General features: G+C 39.8%; 1 pseudogene; it reads right to left on the bottom strand.

Annotated features, from left to right (window-relative positions):
• Positions 1 to 3,178: 3,178 nt before the first annotated feature.
• Positions 3,179 to 8,246, bottom strand: LOC113176568 (uncharacterized; annotated as a pseudogene).
• Positions 8,247 to 10,617: the final 2,371 nt, after the last annotated feature.

The raw sequence follows: 10,617 nt of genomic DNA, 5'->3' as shown, positions 1-10,617 counted from the left end.
GCATGGCAGAGGGAAGCAGCTCACTTGGTGATCAGGAAGCAGAGAGAGGGACATCTCCACTTGCCCGACACAAATGTACACCCCAAAGCCAAGCCCCCAATTCCCACCTCCTCTAGATACACCCTACAACTTCAATTACCCACTCAGTTAATTCCTATCAGAGAATTAATCACTGATTGAGTTAAGACTCTCACAACCCAATCATTTCTTTTCTGAACCTTCTTGCATTGTCTCACATGTGAGCTTTGAGGGGACTCCATATCTAAATCATAGCACCCACTTATTTATTAGCTGGGATTATGTTCAATTTATACATGATCAATACTCATAATTCCTGCTCAATTTGATTATTAATCTATTTATAGATTATGATTTTTCTATTCATACAACCATATCTTCTGCAATGTAATGATCTTATTAATTTTTTCAATAAGAATGTATTTTACTAACTTTTAAAATAAACTTTATTATAATATTGAATAGAAATTTTGATAGTGGACATTTTTGTGTTTTAATTTCAAGGGAAAAGCCATGGAAATTTCAACATTGAATAAGATGTCGTCTGTACCATTTTTGTAGGGTTTCTTCATCATATTTAATTATTTTGTTTCAATTATGATTATCTGAAAGTTCATATCATCAAATACTGAAATTTACCAAACTGTTTGAACTTCATCCAGGATAAATGACCTTTACTGTGGTTCCATATGAAAATAACCTAGAGAATTAGTATGAGTCTAGGTCCAATCAGGAGACAGAAATCACACAGTAAAATAGACAGGCAAGGGCTGGGGATGTGGCTCAAGCGGTAGCGCGCTCACCTGGCATGCGTGCGACCCGGGTTGGATCCTCAGCACCACATACCAACAAAGATGTTGTGTCCGCCGAGAACTAAAAAATAAATAAAAATTCTCTCTCTCTCTCTCTCTCTCTCTCTCTCTCTCTCTCTCTCTCTCTCTCCTCTCTCACTCTCTCTTTAAAAAAAAATAGACAGGCAACATTCAGTATAAAATGTTAACAGATCTGGGCACAGTGGTGCATGCTTGTAATCCCAGCAGCTCAGGAGGCTGAGGCAGGAGGATCTCCAAGTTCAAAGCCAGCCTCAGCAAAAGTGAAGTGCTAAGCAACTCAGTGAGACCCTGTATCTAAATAAAATACAAAATAGGGATGAGGATGTGGCTCAGTGGCTAAGTGCCTCTGAGTTCAATCACAGTACTCCCAACCTCCCCCCCCCCAAAAAAAAAGTTAACAGTGGCTTGAATAGTGGCAGATTGGGTATGTTATAGGAAAAAGAGCAGATATGGGAGGCAGCCACTATTCTTAGAACTAAAGAAGGAAGAAGAGGCCACTTCTTCCCAAGTTTGATGCACAGACCTCATTGGAGAGGGCATGACTGGCTCACTAGATGGCCAAGAAGTTCACACCACATGAACAGAATTCACTGCAGAACTCATTCTGAGGGGCCTAAGGAAGCTGCAGTTGTCATGTTTCAGAACTGACTGTAAAACTTCCCTGCAGGTAATCATAGAAACCATCCAAGAGAATAATGTATCTCCCCACACATGCTCTCCTCCACAAAGCCACCTGATGATGGCATACTGGGAGAAACCAGTCATGGAGACTCCACAGGGGCACCCCTCTCTTCAACAATGTCACTTCACCAGGAAGCCATTTGAGAGTTATATCAGCAGCTACTATCCACAAGAAGCCAGGCTATGTTGTGCACCAAGAAGTAAGAAAAAGGAAATGTGTTGCTACAGGAACATAAAGATAGGAGTACAGTATAATCAGCAAGAGAACCTTCCTTTTTCTTCCAGGTCCCTTGAGCACTCTCTCCTGCAAAACTTAATATACTACTTAAAGGTCCCAATTTCTTAAGGCAAGGCGATTAATAAAGGCTGGATTTGGAGACAAGAGGAAATAAATTGATTAATAGCCAGAGCTCACAGCTTTTAACCACATATTTACCAGCTTCTTTCCTTCTCTGTACTCCATACCTTCCTCTCTCCACTTCTGTTTGATGAAATCATTTTCCAAATAAACCACCCACACTTTAGCCCTTACTTCAGGGATACTTCCAGAGAAAGCCACAGTAAGAAAATGGTCTATATGTGTTCTTGTGGCAATAGCCATATTATTTATTCAAATATAATTATATAGTTTTTACTTCAGCATCAACAAATCACTCTCTTGTGCATCATCCTTCCCTTCTCTGCTATATTATGTTCATTAATATATAAACATTATACCTTTTTTTACATATTTAATGTTCTCTTTTCCCTACTTTTCCCTCTACTTAATGATTGATTTTATTCCTCCCCTTTGGAGAAAAAGTCCTTGAGAGACATATTAGTCAGGGTTCTCTAGAAGAGTAGACCCAACAGGATGGATGATTATAAAAAGAGGATTTATTAGATTAGCTTATACAACCAGAAGCTGGATAGTCCACAGTGGTCATCTGTAGGCTGAGAGTGGAGGAACCAGTAGCTGCACAATCCAAGGGGGATCAAATGTGCTATACCAGTCTGAGACTGAAGGCTTCTAGAAACTCCCTGGAGAATCACTGGCAGAGTCCTCTTGGGAAGAGTGAAGGAGCAAGAGTCTGATGTTCTAAGGTGATCACAGCAGCAATCAAGAACATGTTCAAGAAGGACTGAACTTGCATCTGCATCTGTTCCCTTACTCTTTCAACTTGTATTCCATCCAAGCCTTCAATCTATTGGATGATGCTGCCCACACTTAGGGAAGGTCTCCACTTCACTTCATCTTGCTATACCACATGCCAGTCATTCCTAGAAACACCCTCACTGACACACTCAGAAGCCTCTAAATCTTTGGCATCTCTTAATCCAATCAAGTTGACAATTCAAATTAACCATTAGAAGTCCACACCTTGTCAACTTGATATCCAAGCATGACTCTTTATATATTTAATCTTCAAATAAAAACAATAACAAGGTCATAATTCCTTCTACCTAACACAACAGAACTATCCTTCATACAAGTGAAAAATATTAATTCTTCCTCCAGAATAGAAGGGAAAACAAAAATATCACTTAAAGTACTGATATTAAGTCAGTTTGATGAATGATGAATAACAGGGGGGTAACAAACATGTCTTATTAATGCATGTGCAAATATGCATAAACATATTCTTAACAGAATAGGGAAGAAATATTCATGGCAACCACAATGCTTGTTTCTATAACTGGTCATGTGGCCATAGTTGGTATTTTTGGCTTCTTTCTACTACCCATTCTGTATTTCCTCTACCTTCAACAAGCACCTCAGCAGGTCTTGGCTCTTTGCCTGGAGGCATGACCCACACCTTCATTCTTGAAGAGTCTGAGACATTTATCATCCTGCTTGGATTGGGTTGCTGTAGTTTCCCATCATTTATAATAACAGGACAGGGTAATACCAAGAGACACCCTTAGGATCTCCTGCACTCCAAGAGTATGCTTTCTTACTCCCATTGTGAAATAATAGTCCAATATCCCCTTAGTAATCTGAATCACTCACCCCCCCCAACACCATAACTCCCTTCTTAGCCTATTGACTTAGAGATATGAGAAGACCAAAGTGAACAGGGGAAAGTTTTAACTTCCAGTTTAATAAAACCATTGTTATACCTCCTGGCAGAAGAATTCCTCCTCTGAAACTAAGACTCCTAGGCGAGCAAAGCATAAGGTTTCAGGACAGGAAGTAAAAACTTCCATGAGTAACTAGGGGTATTGGTAAGTGGTACTATTCCTGTTTCTACCCCTTGATTCCTGGAGCCATGAATTCTAGCACTAGGAGAGATAGCAACATATAGTAGATGATAATTTAGAGTAGAGACAGCCTTCTGAAGAACCTTGCCCCAGCCCTGGAAGGTATTGCCACCTAGCTGGCTCTGTAACTGCATCTTCAAAAGTCCATTTTATCGTTCTAGGAAACCAGTTGCTTCAGGATGCTGGTGAACACAGTATGACCAGTGAAGCCCATAAGCATGATCCCACTGCCTCACTTATTTGGCCGTGGAGTTTCCTGGCCAGAAGCAATGCTGTATGGAATAACATGATGATGGATACGGCACTCTGTAAGGGCATGAATGGTGACTTTGGCTGAAGCATTACATGCAGGAAAGGCAAATCCATACCCAGAAGTATCTATTCAGGTAAAGACAAACCTCTGCACTTTCCATGATGGAAATGGTCCATTATAATCAGATTGACACCAGGCTGCAGGCTGATCTCCCCAGGAATAATGCCATATCAGGGGCTTAGGGTTGGTCTCTGCCACTGGCAAATTTGGCACTCAACAGTGACCTTAGCTAGATTACCCTTGGTGAGTGGAAGTCCATGCTGTTGAGCCCATCCACAACTACCATTCCTGCCATCATGACCACTTTGTTCATGTGGCCATTGGGCAATGACAGGAGTGGCTGGGGAAAGAGACTGACTTCTATCCACACATGAAGTCATCCTATCTGCTTGATTATTAAAGTCCTCTGCTGAGTTCACCTTTTGCTGAGCAATTACCTGAGATATAAATAGCTTCAAAAATCCTTTGCCCATTCCATATACCTCTTTCCCAGATGTCCTTGTCACCAATTTTCTAATTATGTTCTTTTCAGGTCCCTGGCCAGTCAGCCAAACCATTGGCTATAGCCCATGAATTAGTATACAGTCACAAGTATGGCCATTTTCCTTCCAGGCAAAATGCACAGCCAGATGCACTGCCCAAAGTTCTGCCCATTGTAAAGATTTCCCTTCACCACTCTCCTTCAGGGTTCTTCCAGAAAAAGGCAGTAGTGCTATAGCTGTCCACTTTCATGTATTGTGCAGAACCATCTGCAAACCAGGCCCTAGTTTTCTCTTCCTCTGTTAATTGACCATAAGGTACACCCCAGGAAGCCATAGGGTCATGCTGAAGGACAGTAGGTATTGTTACAGGAGTAGGAACCATGGGCATTTGGGCCAATTCTTCAGGTAACCTATTTCTGCCTTCAGGTCCTGCCAAGGCCCCATCACATACGAACCACTTCCATTTGATGATAGAGTCCTGCTGTGCAAGTCCAACTTTATGGATTGGTGGGTCAGTTAGCACCCAGTTCATGATGGGCAGTTCAGGTAACATAGTAACTTGGTGGCCCATGGTCAAGCTTTCAATTTTCACTAAGGCCCAGCAGCAGTAGACACTTTCTCAAAGGGACAGTAGTTGTCTGAAGATGATGGCAGGGCCTCGCTTCAAAATCCCAATGTCCTTCTCTGTCATTGACCTATGGGAGCCTTCCAAAGGCTCCAGACAGCATCCCTATCTGCCACGGACATCTCAAGCACTATTGGGTGTGCTGGATCATGTGGCCCAAATGGCAGAGCAACCTGCACAGCAGCCTGAATCTGCTGCAGAGTCTTCTCATGTTCTGGACACCACGCAAAACAAGAAGCTTTTCTAGTCACTCGGTAGACGAGCAGAGGTTACATCCAAATGAAGAATGTGCTGCCTCCAAAATCCAAACAGGCCCACCAAGCATTCTGCTTCTTTGTTGTTTTTAGGAAAGGCCAGATGCAACAACTTATCCTTTACCTTAGAAGGGATATCTCAGCAGGCTCCATACAACTGGACTTCTAAAAACTTTCCTGAAGTTGAAGACCCTTGAATTTTAGTGGTGTTTATTTCCCATCACAAATGCTCCACTAGCAAGCCCAGGGTGGTTGCTGCCTCTTGTTCAGTTGGTCCAATAAACATACTGTCATCAAATTAATGGGCCAGTGTAATACCTTGTGGAGGAGAAAGGTGATCAAGATCTCTGTGAACTAAGTTGTGACACAGGGATGGAGAGTTGACAAATCCCTGAGGAAGGACAGTGAAGGTATATTGCTGGCCTTTCCAGCTGAAAGCAAATTCCTTCTGGTGATCCTTATGGACAGGGATGGAGAAAAAAAAGCATTTGCAGATCAATAGCTGCATACCAGTTATCAGATGTGTTAATCTGCTCAAGTAAAGAAACCACATCTGGTGCAGCAGTTGCAATTGGGCTCACCACCTGATTCAACTTATGACCATAACCATTGTGCTTCAAGATCCAACTGTCTTCTGCACAGGCTAAATAGGACAGTTAATTAATAGGGGGATGTTCTGGGAATCACCACCCCTATATCCTTCAAGTCCTTGATGGTGGCACTAATCTCTGCAATTCATCCAGGAATGCAGTATTGCTTTTGATTTACCATTTTCCCAGGTATAGGCAACTCCAGAGGCTTCTATTTGGTCTTTCCCACAATAAAAGCCCTCACTCGATGGGTTAGAGAACCAAAGTGGGAGTTTTGCCAAATGCTAAGTATATTTATCTTGATTATACATTCTAGGACTGGGGAAATAACCACAGGATGAGTTTGGGAGCCACTGGTACCACTATGAGTCAGAACTTGGCTCAAACTCCATTGATCACCTCCATAAGCCCCTACTTTACTAGTGGGCCACAATGACATTTTGTATCTCTCAGAATCAATGTCAATTTAAAGTCTGTGTCTGGTAGCCCCCAAAAGTTCTGATCATTGCCTTTTACCCAATGCACAGTTACCCTGATAGAAGGCCTTAGGTCCCTTTGAAGAAGAATGAGAAAAAGATTAACAGTAAAGCTTTTTGGTACTGTATGTGGGTCCTTCCTCAAGGGAACAAAGCCGCCCCTTCATTCAAGGGGTTCTGGATCTGTAAACTGACTCAAATCTGGGAAGTGGTTGAGGGACCATGGTTCTGTTATGATCTAAGGCAGACTTTTGTACATTTGCCCTAGAATTTTTCTGCTTATATAAATAAGTATTTTGTGGGTTTCCCATCTATCTGGCTTCTAGAAACACTGTGATTGATTAGCCAACACCAGAGATCTGCATGAGTCAGAACATTTTGTTCATTTCTTCCCCTTTGCTGTCCATTATGGGAACTATGACTACCCTCTCTTTGGGGATTGAGTGCTGCCTCTTGGCTCCTTTCTCCCTGGGTTCCAATTATTCCCATTGCATTTAAGTCTCCCAAGTGATTGACTGTAGTTTGCATGGTAAGGTCTGGCACACAGAGAAGAGCAATGACAAAGTTCTGCAAGGATGCTGATCCTCCCCTCACAAATTTGTTTCTTATAGTTTTGGTGAAGGAAACATCTTCTGGATCCTCCCAGAATGGAGGAGAAGGTCAGACAAAACAGATCTACTCTAGCATTCCAATCTCTCTGAGCCTCTGAATTCCTTCATCCTAGTAAACCAAAGGAGATCAGGCATTTCCAGCTCACTCACCCTAGGCCATCTTTGGACCCATACTTGAGCCAACCATCCAAACAAACTATTAGTACCTTATTTTTTTTTTTAACACTGCAAACTACTATATTATATCTAGAATCAGTTTAATGGGCCCATATCAATAAATTCAGCCTGATCTAATTTTATATTCTCTCCACCATTATCCCACACCCTTAAAATCCATCCCCACACATGTTCCCCAAATCTCTTGTTTGTATAAATTAGAAAACTCAAAAAATTCCTTTGGAGTATAATATATTTCCTTGTGGATCATCTCATCTCTAGGAGCCTGCTTAGACTTGAATCTAGATATAGGCATAGAAGCAAAAATGGGTAGTGAGGGTGGGTCCTGTGTAGTATCAACATTTTAATGCTGATCAATAAATCATGAAATGTCATTGCTATTTCCACAGCCAAAGCAGGATTTGTTCCCTCCAAAGGAGGTGGAGAAGCCAATGTGACAGAGAATGGGGGTAGGAATGTATCAGCCATAGATAAGGGTGAGGACTCAACAACTTCTGGCAAAATAAATGCATCATAATGTAGGAGTTTAATGTCCCCAGCCCCCTCAGGCTCCTCCCATACACCACCATCCCAATTAACAGGATCCCATTCTTTTGCAAGCAGCGGCCTCCCTTTAACCGCAGATACCTTTTGAGACTGAGAGCTAAGATTGCATCCTAATTCAGTCAATTGCAAGATGAGGGTTTGTGTTTGGTTTTCAGCAACCTCAGCCCTATGACTACAAGAGAGAAGATTCTCCTTCATAACACACTGATCAGCTTTCAGATCAGTTATGAGCGTCTGCAGCTGAGAAACTAAATTTCTGAGCTCATCCTTCTCCTTTGTTACTTTGTCTATGGAAGCCAGAAGCAACCAACCAATATTGTCGTATTTCTTAGACTTCCAGAAGTATTCAAAAGTATCATGTATACAATCATTAAACTCCTTGATTTTTACAAGTGCCATACTGGGACCATCATCAAATGTATCATTTTATAAAGTTTTAAAAATTTTAAAGTTCACACCATAGATTACCAGTGTTCTCCATAGTACCAGTAGGATAGACTTTAGCAACTTTAGGCCTAACCAATTTAGACAGCCAACTCCAGAAACCACAAAACAAACTAAGGAAATTCATCCTTAAAATTCTGTTTCTCCAGAACCACTCCTGGTACCAATTTCTGTAGTAGTCAGAGTTCTCTAGAAAAACAGAACCAATAGGAGGTAAAATTATAAAAAGGGGATATAATAGATTATCTTATGCAACCAGAAGCTGGATAGTTCACAATGGCTGTCTGCAGGTTGGAAAGCTGAGAAACCAGTAGCTGCACAATCTAAGATGCTAAAGCCTCAGAACAAGAGGGATCAACTCTCCGACCCAGTCTGAGACTGAAGGCTTCTGGAAACTCCCTGGAGAATCACTGGCAGAGTCTCTCTGATCCAAGCCATCAATACCTCTGGATAGGTACAAAGGATGCTATCCTATACCATCTAGATTTTCCTTTAGGATATAAGGAAGAATATCCCCAGATTCTGGGAATACTTCCAGCAAACAGAAACTCAACTGCCAGCCCTCTCTGGGAATTTCAATCTTGGGGTACTGTCCATATTGAGAGAGAACCACAATTTTTATAAACATGCAAGAAAACATCCTTTTTCTTTTTTTCCAAGAGTCTTTGATTGTTACAGATTTTATTTTACATATAAGACCAATACATTAAGAATTCAAATAAATAAGCAGAGAAAACCATGCTGTGGCCATCAGGTAAAACAACTTTCATGTATCCTTTAATTTAATTCACACATTTTTATGGGTTGCCTATGACGTATAATGAACTGTGCTAGGTACTATAAGGGACAAAAGGTGGGTAGGGTTTAGGCCTTCATCAACAAGTTAAGAGACCAAGAAGAGAAATAACGGATGCATAAATATATATAATGTGTAATAGAAATATGTCACAAAAGAAATAAAGATATGTTTTTGTAAATGAGGGAGAAATTATTCTTGGCCGGCTTGAAGTAACATGGAGGTTTAAAGGAGAATTCAGAGCCCTTTTCTTAGGAGAACATGTATGAACTGTGTCTTGTAGATCCATCTAAGTAGAAATCAGAAAGGCAATTCCAAAAGAATGGAAAAGGCATTAAAAGTAAAGAGAGAAAGAGAGAGCACAACATAAACAGAAGCCTAGTAGTAAAAAAAAATAAAATAAATAAAAATTAAAAGCTGCTTGTAATACGAAAAACTCCTTTTTAATAGAGATACAAGGTAAAAGACTGAATGTAGATAAGACCAGAAAGTTAAATAACCAGACATTAGCAGGAACTAAAAGGAGTTGGAATAGAATGGATTCATATGTGTACAGATGGGAGCTTACATAGTTTTTAAAGCCCCTATCAAAGTAAAAGAATCCGAAGTTAAATATTTTTAAAAAATGAAAATGTATTTTGAAGGAGAAAAAAAAAGTCACAACAAATCAAAAATCTTTTAACATCAGACAAATATTACAAAAATCACAAGAAACTATTGTAATGCTCAGAATACTTTTATCATCCAACACACTCCATCTACTAACTAGTATGTTCAATCGTGTCTCCATATGACAAAAAAATTAACTCAGTTTTTCCTCGGGTGCAGCTGATCCAAATTTGTTAATATTGATAGCACATAAAAGTTTCTATCAGCTTCACAAGAATCATAATTGATTTTTGGAATACTGTCAAATTTAGGAAAGCCTTAAAATTGTGAGATTTGGGGGAATTTCCAATTATCCTGTGCAGTGACTAACTGTACATATCACTTGGATTGACAAAAGACTTGTCACTGATGTTCTCTTGCAGTGCCATACTGTTAGTTTTATGTTATCTTTGTTAAAAGAAGTATTGTTTGTCAAAAACTTAAATATTTTCCCAGTGTGCTTTATGATTTATTTCTCATAATTTATCAGACTATCCAACAATTCAAGACCTATTCATTATTGTTATTTGCAGTGTATTTCTTCTTCTTAGGGAATTCCGAAGAAGCAAACTCATGTGATAAAAACAATTAATATATGGTGCTATCTTAAGCCAACAAAGTAACACTTTGAATAATTCCTAACTAAATATTGTGTACTTCTACAGTTTTGGTAATATTATTTCAATAATCAATGCCACTAGTAGAACATCCTTAAATTTTTTATTTTTAAAAACACAACTAAAGAAAGCACCATCTTAAGTGTTCAACAAATTATTAATATGATCTCATGATGAGTAACAGAATTTATCATGATGTGTTTTAGTGCCATCTAGTGTTTAAAAAGTATAAGTGAACTTTTAATTTAAAAACTTCTGATAAAAT

The sequence above is a fragment of the Urocitellus parryii genome, chromosome 8, assembly GCF_045843805.1.
Source record: "Urocitellus parryii isolate mUroPar1 chromosome 8, mUroPar1.hap1, whole genome shotgun sequence".
Lineage (NCBI taxonomy): Eukaryota > Metazoa > Chordata > Mammalia > Rodentia > Sciuridae > Urocitellus > Urocitellus parryii.
The sequence above is the reverse complement of the archived record's forward strand: the minus strand, read 5'-3'. Positions and strand labels throughout refer to the sequence as shown.